Here is a 15,005-nt window from a genome sequence, read left to right on the forward strand (position 1 = left end):
TTAAAAAATAATTTTCGTTAAAACATCATATAAAAGTTATTTGCAAAAACCATTTAAAAAATAATAAGCTTTTTTTTTTGCACCTAAATATTGCACATTTAATAACATTCCTTTGTGTTATAAATGGAACTGAAATTAGTTGTCTTGGTAGTGTTGAGAATTTCCTTTCATAACTCTACCAATTGTTACATAAGGAAGTTTTTATGCAATAGTGATTAACAATTTTTTAAGTAAAAATGTTTTTAAATGAACATTTTGGAGAAAAATATTATCAAATACTCATTAATATCTATATTTATACATTGAGAATATTGCAGTAAATACGAATGATTAAAGTACACCCCTTTAGCAGTAGCATAGTTTCGGACATTTTAAGACAGTTTTGGACGGTAAAAACCACCTGTCCTGTCCTAAACCAGTTTCGGACAGTCCAAAACCCAACCCTGGTTTTAGACTTTAAAAAGAAATATCCTCTACTTCAATTTAGAAATCTATTCAGCACTCTTGTCATGTTTTGACATATATGAAACTTTGAATAATTATTTATAAATTTGAGATTAGAGAGATATTAAGAGCAGCGACAACTTTTATATTAAAATATTTTCTTTCTCCAAAAACGCATTTGCATATCTAAAGCAGGGCGTAGCGCGAAAAATCACACCCGGGTTTTTTCGAGCAGGCATATTTGGAAAAACCCACTATCTCGATAAAGTAGGTTTTTCAAAATTTTGTTTTATTTTGCAACATTTGCTTCAGAAACAAACTAAATATTGATCAATACGAAGTCCAGAAATCGACACCTTGCTTTATGGACAGTAAATCAAATATTAGAAATTTAAGCTGCACATTAGCCGTTTCCCATTTTTAAAAAAAGTACTTGTCAGACTAAAGTAAGCAATAATTATTTCAATCAAATTCCAAGATGGTTTTTTTAATTGTTGGGGGGAAAATGCTTTGATTAACTGAAACTGGCCAGCTTTTTTTTAACAACAGCTCAATGCAAGGTTTCCAAGAGAAAAAGTCATAATTCAAAAGTCAATTCCGATCACCCCTCCCTTACATCCACCCTTACTCTAAACAATTTCGAGATGAAGAGATAACTAATTCCTGCTGAAAGGTAAAAACGTACACTGTGTTCCAAAATTAAAGATATACATTGCTTTCCTTTTGATACATTAAATAAATGCCAAACGCATTTTTTCAATACTGCATTTGTCTATAAAACCTCACCCCAGGAGTTAACTAGAATTTTCTTGAACGTTAATGCATAAAGGCGCTCAAAAGACATTTGCACAACGGCCCCGATCAGGCTTGGATTGAAAAAAAAAGAGATAGTGTTAATTTTTTTTATTCACGTTGTTAATACTGCCCCTTAAAATTTCAGTTTCGCATTCTGCGCCAATGACCCTCCTCCCCCATCTTTATTTGTCATTCCTGTAGAAATCAATTGATTTTTGAAAAAGCTCAGAAAGTCGGTAACTCGATTTAAACATCTGGAAAGCTCGATTTGAAGCATCTCGAGATCTCGATTAGATAGGTCTCTATTGTCAATCAATCGATTATCAAAGCAACTCGATTCTCGAGATCTCGATTATTAGAAATTATCTATTATGTTCCCCTTTTATAACCCTTTTATATGCATATACAGATAGATTTGCTTCGTATAACCTAATCTGGAAAATCACAAGTCAAAATGACGAGTGCGAATTTCTTCTCCATTCTATTTGTATAAGCAAGAAACCTAACGAGTAGGGTCCTAGGGCAATTCGTGATTGTGGAACACATAATTTGAATTCAAGACGTCGAAATTCAAATGAATGCCAGCGGCAGGATGCTGGATGTTTTTTTTTTTTTTTAGTTTTTCATTTTTATTGATATTTATTTGTTTCCTATTCCTATTCCTATTCAGAGTCACAACTGACTACAACTGTATTTTATGTCGAGGACTGCATACAAAGTGCCTTGCCTCCATTATTTTATATACCGATAGATGGCAGCACCATCACCGGATCGAACAGTTAATGAGAATTTAGAACTAGTCCAGGAGCAAATAGCTACCTGGTGCTAGCACCCCCAGAGGTATCGTTCCACTTGGAGGACATTGAGACCACGAGCATATTTAACGTCGACCAGTCCCCTTTAATGACGATGGTGGGTCTTCGACCATCAAGGTTCGAACTCAGGACCCTCCGGCCCCGAATCCGACACTCTACCGATCGGGCTACCACGGCCCCATTTATTTGTGAATTTATTTATTTTTTGGTGGGGGAGGGGTTGACTGATGATGTGGGAACATAATTTTGGCACTGGACCTGGAGTTCTGAGATAGTGACGGAAGAAAACTTTCTTGTTTGTGGACTGCAAAACGAAACTTGTAAATGTTATCATGGGCGCCTACGTGTGTGATTTTAGAGGGAGGCTAGTCATATATTTTAGGTTTTAAAGTTTTAATTCAAAGAATTTCTACTTAACACCTGTTTGCAACTAACTTCTAACTTCCTTCTTACCTGATTCCGATGAAGATTTTTCAGATCTGTAATCTTCCTTATAATGCGCATTTTTTGGGATGGTGTCCTTATTCTAAAGGGAATTTTAAACCACTGTTGTCCTTATTGTAATGTTAGACATGTGTAACAATAACTAGTGGACGTTAGGAACATTATTCTTCCAATCCCAATCTAAAAGTGAGGGACTTATATTTTCACTTTCATTCGAAGACATGTCTGACCTAAAATACATTGTTACACACAATTTTAAAAGTAATTTCAGAGTGATACAAAATTTTGTTAAAATTTTCAAGCAAAGAAGATTTTTAAAACCATCATTCATTAATGAATCAGTTTGATGTGCAATACTTTTTATCAATAAAATGTTGAATGAAATTGCAAACTGAAATTTTTTGAGAGCTGGTAAAATAAATATCCGTGGTGATAGTCAGGGCCCGATTTAGAAATTTTTGAACAGTAATAAGCCCGACACATATACTTTGAACTGAGTAGTTGCAGAAAGAGCTGTACAGTTACAATCGCGCATCTTTTTCTCATTCATACCAGTGTATATCGAAATGGGAAGATTGGGCGCCGACTATTGGGCGCCGGGAACATTGGGCGCCGGGAACTTTGGGCGCCGAGCATTTTGGGCGCCGGGAACTTTGGGCGCCAGCGTTTTGGGCGCCGGGAACTTTGGGCGCCGAGCACTTTGGGCGCAGGGAACTTTGGGCGCCGAGCATTTTATGCGCCGGAAACTTTCGGCGTCGGCAAGCGAATTTTGAAACCCTCTCAATTACAGTGCATTGGCGAAATTCGGAAGCTGCCAAAATGGTTGGCGAGAATTTCGCAGTGCTGCTCTTTGCGGAGCGCAATGCTGCTTATGCTCTGCTCAAGCGTCTCTGCTTGCAACCTGTGTTTGAAAACAAAGTTCATTGTAATAGTCGCGATTGTCATAAAGTTCTGTATTTTTAAAACTCTGAACGATATTCTTGGTCCAATTAAACAATTATTTGAACAGAATATATGTATCAAGTTTTTTAATGTTGCAAGTTGTGTATGGATATTACGCTAGTTAAATTTTGTATTGAGACTTATAAATTTTGTGTACAAATGCTACTTGTGCAGTCGTGAAAGCTTGGCTTCATCTTCATACGTTATGGCTTTCATATTTTAACTCGTATTATATTTAAAATCCTTGAAACTTATGTTTTGTCACGTACAATCTTATTTTGTGAAACAACCACGAATTTTGTTAGCGTTACTAAAAAGTTGTTATATTGTTGACTAATATAAAAAAATATATGAATTTTTTAGTATATATTTGACATTTCTTTTAATTCAGTATTGATTCAATGTATTTTAATTCGTAAATATACTTCAGTTTGATTCTTCTGTGTGTTGAAGTTACGCATAATTCAAATTGCAGACGATATTCCTTTTATATTTTCCGAAAAATATTAAAATGCATTTTACTTATGAGTTAAAAACTAGTTGGGTTGTGGAACAGTCAAAAAATATTAAGAATTTTTCCTACTTTTCCTGCAATCCTACTGGTGATTAAAAAGTTAAAGTTGAAAATAAAGTATGATAACGGAATATCATATCAATTTATTCTAAATACTAATAAAATCTCGGTTGTGTTTCTTTAAAAAAAAAAAAAACCTATATTGTCCCCTCAAAGCAACAGTAAGATATCTTAGTGTTATATCTGTGATTAGGTATGTTACTGTTGTTCTGAAGCTATGATGTATTTTGGTTTTGCATTAAAAAAATCCGAGTTTAGACCAAAATATCTAGGACAGCATCAAGACAAGTAAAAAAAAAAAAAAATCTAAAGATGGAATGGCAGATCTACCATGTTGCAAATGTAAGGGGCTCCCAGGACCATAAGGCTATAAAGATGATTCAAAATTGCAGCCTTTTTTTTTAAATTTTTTTTACTTAGTTCTATGATAGACAAAGACTTAATAAACTTTTTAGAAATATCAATATTTTGAAATTTACCAAACTAAACAATGAGATGGGCTGGTCATTTCTCAAGAATGGAAAATGACAGAGCTGCGTTGACGGTCTTTAGTGCGGTCCCATTTGGACAGCGACCAATGGGTAGACCAAAAACAAGATAGGTCGACTGTGTGGACTCTGATTTTGATTTCATTAAAATCAAAAATTGGAGGTCAACGACAAAGAAGAGGACAGCCTGGCGGGATCTCCTGAAATAGGCCAAGGCTCGCAATGGGCTATGCAGCCAATTATGATGATACTTACAGACAAAGGGGTCCCCAAAAATATATTTCAATGGGCCTCTTAAACCCATAAATCAGCCACTGAAAACTAATCTTCTGGTAACTCTGAAGTAATTTGAAGTGAACATTTACCAAATACTTGAACTACCTATAATCTGTGAAAAGGTAATTGTTTCTTATTCACAGTAATTATTACAATTGGCTAAAATCACATTGGTTTGCTTAAGACATGAATAAGTGCAGAAATTCTTAATTTCTTAGTATTCCTGAACTGCTAATACTTCGTATATGCAGGCTTGTCATTTCAAATTTTTCCAGGGTTTGAGGGGTGGGAGAGGGTGTTTACTCAATGCAAATTTTATTGCAGGAACTACAACCCCTTATATGTAACTTTAATTTCTCAAAACTAGGGGTGAGGCAATTGACCCTCCTAAATGACAGGCCTGCGGAAGGACTATAGGAAGTTTAAATTTCGACGGGGTCAACCTAACCGGCAGTTCTGTAATGCTGTGATTAGGATTTGCGTAGCCTTCACAATATTCCCAGGTTAGGTTTGCCCGAGCGATAGTGGGCCTAGCTTGGAATCCAAGTGATATATTTATGGAGGGCTGGCAAGCCCTAGCTGACAAGGGGTCTACAATGACTCCCAACATTTAAAGAAAATTACATTGTTGTAGAAAAACATGTATGGAACAATTCAGCAGTAAGTTATCCAGGGCTAAGGTAGATATGCAATATACCGACAGCCTGGTTATGACATCCAGAGACTACAGTTTTGTCATTTTTATGGACTCATCAGTCTGGAACAGTCAATAACTAAGCTGGAGGCAGATGTCATCTCATTGATGCTTCGAGTACCAACAGACTGGTAGCTAAATTAAAATTAACACACCAGCGAGAGTCCCCAGCAACGGTGCAGTTCAACTCGTCAATTGAAACCAAAGCATGGGTATAAAGCAGTTTACCACCTTTTAGCCAGGGCTAAGGTAGAACTACAGGCAACATACGGAAATCATCTCATTCAAGCTGAATGAGTCTCGTATCTGCCTCTCAAGCTCGGTTCTTGAATATTTCAGACTGATGAGCCCATAACAAGGATGAAACTGCAGTCTCTGGATATCATGACTGGGATGTCAGTATATTGCATGTAGTTCTGCCCTAGCCCAGTCTTAAGGACGGTAACTTTCTGCTTTATACCCATGCATTGCCTTCGATTGTTTAGTTGAAGCACAACACTGCTGTGAACCCTTGTGATTTGCTCAATTAAATTTAGTTACCGGTTTGTTGGCACTCTTAGCTTCAATGAGATGACATCTGCCTTCAGCTTGGTGATTGACCGTTCCAAACTGATGAGTCCATAACAAGGATGAAATTTCAGTCTCTGGATTTCATACATGCATAATTGACAAATGTGTAAAAAAAATGTTTTTCTTCAAATCTTGCTCATAATCATCATTAACTTTCAAATTGGAAGCAGCAATCAAGCAAAATGTTAAGTTCCTGTCTTGAATCTTGAAAGATATGCGGGCCTTTCTTGTAGTTTTCTCAATTTTTTTTGATGCCATATCACTTTGATCTGTTTGATTCTTATTTCACTGTTAATTAGCAATTGCAAAAAGTTTTTATTTCAAAGCAACTATCATTAAATGAAATACACTTACTAGCAGCAAGTTTACCAATAAGACAGGTAATTTAATTGATTTAATCTGCCATTACTAATAAGCCAGCTAGTGTCGAGAAAGCAGGTGGTAACCAAGGCTGAGGAATTGGAGGAAAAATGACCCCGACTCTTTGACTTTGAAAAGAATAAGGTTTTGTCAAAATGTCTTCTGTTGAAAGGTTCTTCATTCATAAGGGCGTAAGGATTGGTAGGGGCACCATGGGCTCTCACAACCCTTTGCACTGAATCTTATTCAGTTCCCTATTCTGCACAAAGTATGAAGTTGAGAAGACGATTGAATGTCATGGAGAAGCGTGCCATATCTTGCGCTCACTTAGGCTTCAGATCTGGCCCTTCCCCAAATTTTCCTTCCACTTCCACAGTGCCAAGAATTCAAAATTAATTATAATGCAAGAATAATTAACTGCAAGCTCCTTCTGCAAACTTATATGGATTGCTTTGAACCTAAAAAAGAAAAACATGGGTGGCTTACAAGTTGTAGGATGCTTACTTTGGCTCAAGAGCCTCCCCCCCCTTTCCCCCGACTACCAATCACTTCTGAAGTGCTCCAAATTCAGAGTTAATTACAATACAATATGAATAGCAACCCCTTCTGCAAGTTTTCCGGATTGCTTCACATGCCATGAATGTAAGGGGAAAAAACGGAAACGAACAAGTTCAAAGGGTGCAAGAATGCCCTAGCCAAGGGCACTCACTTTGGCTCCCCTCCCCCCTCTAACTTAACTATCACAGGTGCTATGAATTCAAAGTCAATTATACAATATTTGCTGTAAACTCCTTTGATAGGGAACATTTTAATATAATTAACATTTTGGTGCAATCTGCAAATTGTTATCAATTATCAGTTCATTCAGGCAAAATTAACAAGGCCGAAAAAAAAAAAAAAATTTTAGAGCTCTGAATATACTATTATCATTAGCATACAAATGAACTCACACCTATTATACTACAATGATTTAGTACAGTTAAGGAGTGACACAAGCTCGGAGCATAAAACAATCGAAATGGAACAGCTTACAGTTCCTGGGGCCAATGACTACTGATTGCAAGTAGTTGGCGGTAGCCAAACGTGTCATTTCAATTTTTTCTAGGAAATGGGGGGGGGGGGGGGAGTGTGCAAAGGCTGACACAGGTCGCTCAAATTCTCACGAGCCCCACAGAGCATAGGAGCAGTGACTCAACATCTTCCCACCCATCCTTTCCCCTTTTTATTTTTTTTATAAAACTAAAAACTGAGACAGATGAAGGTGAAATTACAAATTAAATGAAAAGGATTATATTCTTTTCTGAGATAAAATGTATTTCTTAGATCATTAAATGGTAGTATTTTTTACAGATTTTCTCACGACAGTTTTATTGTTAAAAAACTTTATGAACTAACCAAAATCTTCAACATATTGTTCAGAGAAAACAAATAAATTAAAACATCAACAACATAAGAGAAGCACACTCAGATCGTATTTCAGTTACTATTCTCAAGAATATAAAAAAAAATCAACAGTCAAAGAAACTCATTTTGAAACAGCATGTATTATCTACCATGTTAAAATCTGTTCCGCGTCTCTTTCAATGTGAGTTTATTGCGAATGTTTACAGCAAGTAGAATTTTCCAAACATAACAACAATACAGATGTAAATTAAGATTCAGAAGAAACCCTACGAAAACGGAAATATTTCACAACACAAAAAACAGTAAATCGTGAAATTAAAACGAACTAAAACTTTAAACAGCAATATTTCGCATTGCAATTTCTACCTCACAATTTAAAGGGGCGGCTCTGTTTACATTTTACTCGGGGTTGCTTTAATGAATCCAGGTTACCATGCTGTTTAATAGATCGCGCTCGTTTTTATTTCTCATTACGCCAATGAACTGTAATTGGTTTTGTTCGGCGATCCTAACCGGTCGACCACTGAGTAACCGGTAGCTAACCGCTGCGTTCTATCATCAACCGGTTACCGTATTAATATGTTGATTAGTTGATTGAAGCACGTGATCATTAGATGTCACGTGATCGAATCACCGGTAGCTACCAGTTGAGCTCGTCGAACGCAAGCACTCTTTGCGTTCTACGAACCTCACCGGTCGACCGGTTACTAACCGCAGCGTTATATGATCAATCGGTTAACATTCTAAGCAGTTGATTAGAGCACGTGATCAGTAGCTGTCACGTGATTAACTAACCGGTAGCTACCGTAACGTAAGCATTGAAAGCGTTTCAAAATTCGCCGCCAAGAACATTGGGCGCCGAGCATTTTAGGCCCCGGTAATACTGGCCACAATATGCTCGGCGCCCAAAGTTCCCGGCGCCCAAAACGCTCGGCGCCCAAAGTGCTCGGCGCCCAATGTTCCCGGCGCCCAATCTTCCTAGACCGAATGTATATATATAGGCTTCAATACCAGAGTGTAAACATGTGGTAGTTAATCTTTATTTCGCTTTAGACCTCATCAACATGGCAACTATTTCACACGTTAGTGATTATTAATTTGACTTATCCTTTTTTTTTTTTTTGATAATATTGCTGAATTTGTTAAAAAAGTAGTCCTTTCATAGGCGGCTAGGTGGGGGTCAAAGAAAATGGGTAGTGAGGGGTAGGTTAGATGGGCGGTGCCACTAAAGTTAATTTTTGTTTTGGAAAATTGAGCCCTATTATTGAATGTTAACGTCATTATTGATTAAATGACTTTCTCAAAAATTTAGGACGGTTAGCTACAGTAAACAGCCTTTAAATTCAAAGTAAAATTATATTTTTTGTGAAATAACATGAGAAAATATAAAATTCTTCTTTCTTTAGACGAATGAATCGATCAACATTAGCATTTTTAAACCACTTTTCATTTTTAACTCAGAAAAGTGGAGGGGCGAGGCCAATTTAGTCTTGAAAATGAGAGATAGTTGCACCCCCATACCCAGCCGTCTTTGAGTCCTTTGTTTGTCATAGAAAATATTAGTCAATAACTTTTGGGAGCCCCCTAAGTCGCGCTTCATGCACCTATTGGTAAATCTGAGAGCAAGATTTCTGAAAAATAGGACTTATAATTAAATGTCCTGAAACGTTTTTAAAGTTACTTAATCGCTTATCGAGTAATGAACATGAATAACATCATCATTTCTTTTTTTAAAAATGTAAAGCATTCAATTTTCTGCAACAAAGTGCAGAAGTTTCATATGATTACAATTACTATTAAGATTAAAGTTGGTTTCTTTTTAATACAAGTACAAGCTCTAGCGCCTAGCCCTTTTTGTAAAAGTCTGTTCTAGAAGAAAGTGGTCTACATATATTGTTTCAGTATATTTCTGATCACAATAATTGGATTAACATTTGTTTTAGGCAGGGCCTGATTATGGCACAGGTCGACTAGGCCTAGACCTGGCGCCCTATCTTCTTAAGGGGCCCCAACTTTCTTAAAGAATTATGCATAGTATTGCAACTATATGAAAAATACATGTAATTTTAAAATAATAAAAAATAATTATTTTAAAAATACATGTAAATTAGAAAAAAACTTCCTTAAAGGGGAATTTTTAATCATTCTTCCAGAAACAAATTTACTCTGTCACAAATATGACGGGATTCATAAAAACACATGACAAATGATTTATAGCCGCCTTCCTTGTCTAGTGGTCAGAGAAGTCTGATTGTGACAGGAAGGTCCGGGTTCGAATCCCGGCTCGGGCATGGACGTACTTTCTCTCTCCTGTCCTTGTCCTTTCTTTGTGTGAATGTGTTGTTATGATGTGAATGGTTGCCTACCCTATAAACGGGTCCTTATGGCATGTGTGTACTGTAGAAGTCGGACTTCACACCAAATTACGGTACAGTTGGAAAAATGAAGCAGCGCACCCCAAATTGCCAGCCTAGCTGGCACACGACAACAACAAATGATTTATACATAAATCTGTGGTTAGACAAAGAGGCCCCCAAAAGTGCATTCCGACGTGCCCTAAACCTGTAAATCAACCACTGCTTCGTCTTCAGGGCAGTGGCGGCTCGTCACTATGGGCCGGGTGGGCTGAGCCCACCCGGAAAAATTGTGCATAATTAGATTATATGAAAATGTCTTTTTGTGTTTCAGTTTTAAATAAAATCAGGCATGAAACTGATTTTAAATTTCTAGCACTCTGCTAATCGCTAATATAAGAAAACAGTGTTCCTTTTCTGTTGACTAGCGACAGCGTTGTAAGAATGATCCTTCAGGTCATTTCAACAACGGCGCACAACTTAACCAACTGCGAGCATTACGAAAACGGCAAGCGACGTCACCCCCAACGATGTGTATGAGCTGGCTCCCTTCCTGCCCCTTCGAAAAATATCTTCATCCAATAGCAATAGTAGAAGCAGTGGGAGGAATGTGTCTCGTCTCGCGTCGCTTATACAATGTTTCAGTGAGGCAAAAGGGCAGAAATTTCGGAGCCCACCCCACAAGGAAAGGAAAAGTTCTCTCATCGCTTTCTCTCTCTCTCTCTCTCTCTCTCTTTTGATTTAATCCATTTTTTCCTTTTTTTTAATCTTAAACGGCTGTTACTATCAGGTATTGGGGTTTACAATATTTTGGGTTCCCACTCATTTCATTGCATGGGATGCCTATTTTAATTTGTTTATTTTTCTTTATGGAACTAAGAGTGCATTCTCGAAATTTCTGAATGGAGATGTTATTTTTAAAAAGGCGTTTGCCATTTTTTAAGTTTCAGTTTGAATTTAGGTTCAGTTGGTTTTCAGTGTCGGGATAGTATAATAAGAGTTAAGACTATTTTTTTGAATTAAAAGCTGTTCCTAAAATAGTCTTCATTGAGTGTGATTTTTTCAATTTTCTTTCAAGCTAGATATTTGGTTAAAGTAGTAAGTCTTAATCGTGTTGGGCTTATTGTCATGCCTCTTCTACGCTAGAGTATTCTAACTCTGAGCAAACCTAGATTATTACTCAATTAAAATTAAAAATAATTTAATTTTCTTATAAAAAGAACATATTGGTAATTAAGTAAACTGCGTGTTTTTAGAAAAATTAGTTACCAGTTTCGTAATTTGATATAAACGAAGCATGTTAAAGTGAAAGTTAATGCTGCTGCATGATCCCAGTCACAATCTAATTTTTGCTATCCTGCATGGGGAAAAAGAGGGGGGGGGGGGTCTCATTGCCTTATTACTTGGCACGCTCACCTTAGTTTTCTTCATTTTATCTGTTTTCCTTTTTTTTGTGAAAACTTTATACAATTGTCAGAGGCAACCCGAACTAAAACTTTTAGGAAGAGAGTTGTTAAGTTGTCAATTCATAAAATGAAACTCTGAACTTTACCAAATGATAAAAAATGAGCATGCACAGGCACACATACTTAAATATAATTAGAAAGGGGGCCTCTAAACAGCTATATGGACTCCAAATTGGCCAAATAAAGAATATTTTGGGGAGGCCATAATGACTTCCATCGGGGTGCCCCTGATAACAGTGGGCCCACCCGCCAAATTAAGCCACGAGCCGCCACTGCTTCAGGGGGCCTACAAATTAACATGGGCCTTTGGCCTCACTTTCAATTAGTCGGGCCCTGGGTTTTAAGACAAACAATTATATGGTCTAAAGTGTTATACTGCTATTCCACGGAAAACGGTCATTTTGTCCCGCACTTGACGCCTCCTATTTCATTAGAATAATAATTTAAAAGAGTAATAAACAAAATTTCGCTGCTTAGGAATTCACAAACGAATTTGTGATTTTTTCAGCAAAACATTTCGCCATTTAGTTTTTTTAATTACTACTTAGAAATGACATGTATAAACTGTCATGTGCAGACTGTCATGATTAATTTTTTCGTAGAATGGTCTTATACGTAATTTTTTTCTTTTTTTCGACGTTTTAAATTATTATTTTTTCAACAAATAAGATATTGTTTCTTTGATATTGGACTTTAGCTTTCAAAACCTACAATTTGTTTCGTTATTGCAATATGAAAAAAGCAAAAATTTCTTTAATTCATACAGAAAAAACAAGAAGTTGACTTTAGGTATCCCACCCACACCATGACGCATGCAAATAAATAAAATTTTAAATAACAAAATTATTTGATAAAAATTGTTAGTACGTCGAACGTATCTCTATCAAATTTACACTGCTAAAAAAATTCCTGAAAATAATGGATAAAGTACCGGCAGCAAAGTTGCCGTAAATATTACGTTTCCGTTCAATTATTTTCCGTGACTTAACAGAAGTTCCATTTCTCATTTCTCCATTTAGTTCTGTTCTTCCGTTTATAATTTTCCCGTGATTTATCGAAAATTCCATTTCTCTTCTTTCCGTTGATCTATTTTTCCGTTTTTAAATTTTCCATTCATCTATTTTTACGTTTTTAAATTTTCTATATCTTTACAGAACTTTCGGTTCTTGATTTTTCGTTGTGCTATTTTTTCGTTTCTCATTTTCACGTATTTTACTGAAATTTCATTCTCGTTTTTTTTTATCCTATCTTTAAAATGATATATAATAGAAAAATAGATAACCATTCAAAAACTATATTTTTTTTTAAATTTGTATTTATTACTGAAAATTTGTATTTATTACTGGCGTGCAAAAAATTAAGGACGAAATCGAAAAATTAGCATATCAGCTAAACGAAGAGGCAGAGCGGACAGAAAGACCAATCAGGAGATTAAGTAAGGTGATGTACGGTAGCACATGCGCAGATATGCAGGCAGACGTAATGGGGGAGTGCCTGAGTAGTGTAAAGCATGTTGTCGGTGTAAGATCAGTATTTCTGGCAAAGAGATTGCACGCCGTATAGCAGTTAAAATCACACCCACACTCTCAGAAATGGACTTTCAAATTTGACGAAATTTTCTTCGTTTTTGACGAAACCACTTCCAGGGATATGCTCCGAGCGAACATTTCGTCAAATTGAAGAAACTGCTTTTGTTAGTGGTTTGAGGATGCGAATTTCGTCAAATGTAACAAAATATTTCTTCATTCTAGTTTCGTCAAATTAACAATCATTTTCGTAGTTTTGAAAACATTCGTTTCGTCAAATTAATTTCGTCATATATGAGGACATTAATTTCGTAAATTTTTAAGAAAATTTATTTCCTTTTTTTTTTTACTTTGAGCTCATTAGTTTTTTTTTTATTTTTGAGAATACAGTCGAACCTCGTTAATTCGAACACGCTTAAAACAAATAACTGCTGAAATGAACTTTTTTGCAATCCTTGTCTTATTGTTTATTGTTTTTCGGATAAGGCGAACCACGTTTTTAATCGACTTTAATGGTCCTTCTAAGTTCGTTATAACGAGGTTCGACTGTATTTTATAAGATTCGTGTGCGTGTGATCAAATCGTAACTTCAGAATCTTACCACCGTAGTTTCCCACTTTAATGCGTATAGTCACTTTCACAGGCCCGTCATTTATGGGGTCAGGGGGGTCAATTGACCCCCTCCCCCTCCCGTCTTGATTTTTGAACATTCATGTTTTTACACATGAATGGCCGTCGTTTTAGTTGGTTTTCTGTAAAATTTTTATTGAGTACAGACTCTTTGCCATATTTGGGAAAACATTCAAATAACTGGTCTGCAGTCCCCCCCCCCATCAAAAAAAGACAAGTAATTGTTGAAAAAAGAGGCACATAAAATATGTCAAGCAAATTTTTTATTTATGTAAAAATGCAAACAAACAACTTCTTAAAAAAGGTAGAACAAATCATTGCAGATTAAACTCCCCATGTTATCTAATTAAACCCCCCATAATGGGGGTTTTCCTTCAAAAAATCTAATTTTTGTCGGATATTTACCAAATTTGGCACAGAGGTTCGTTATTGAAGGCTCGGGAACTCACACAAGATCGTTTATGTCCCTCTATGTGGGGGGGGGGGGCAGACAATCCCGCATTGGGGGTTCTCCGTATTAAAAAAAAGTTTTTGTCCGATCTTTTTTAAATTTGCCACAGAGGTTTTTAGATGCTCAAGAATCACGCAAGGTAGTTTTCATCACTTTATAAGGGGGGAGGGGGTCCTATGAAAAAATATAGTTTTTGTCAGATTTTTCCAAAATTTGGCACAGAGGTTCTTTGAGGCCCGGGGATTCACGCAGGGTTGTTTTCGTCCCTTTATGGGGGGGGGGACCCCTATGGTAATTTTCCAACAAAAAAAAATCCAGTTTTTGTTGCATCTTTCCGAATTTGGCACAGAGTTTCGTTATTTGATGCTCAGGAATTCTCCTAGGGTGGTTTTCGTTCCACTATGGGTTGCAACCCCCATACGGGCGGGGGGGGGGGTCTTATGAAAAAAGTTTTTTATTATATCTTTTCCAAATTTGGAACAGAGGTCCTCTGATGCTCGGGAATTCGCACATGGTAGTTTTCAACTCTCCATGATGGGGGGGGGGGGGGGGGGGGAGCAACCCCGCATTGGGCGGTTCTTCTTATAAAAAAAAGTTTTTGTCCGATCTTTTCTAAATTTGCCATAGAGGTTCTTTGATGCTCAAGAATTCTCGGAGGTTAGCTTTCGTCACTCTATGGGAGGGGGGGGGGGAGAGGTAACCTCAATGGGGGTTTTCCTTGAAAAATTCATTTTTTGTCGGATCTTTCCAAAATTTGGCATAGAGGTTCGTT

The sequence above is a fragment of the Uloborus diversus genome, chromosome 3 (assembly GCF_026930045.1).
Source record: "Uloborus diversus isolate 005 chromosome 3, Udiv.v.3.1, whole genome shotgun sequence".
Taxonomy (NCBI): domain Eukaryota; kingdom Metazoa; phylum Arthropoda; class Arachnida; order Araneae; family Uloboridae; genus Uloborus; species Uloborus diversus.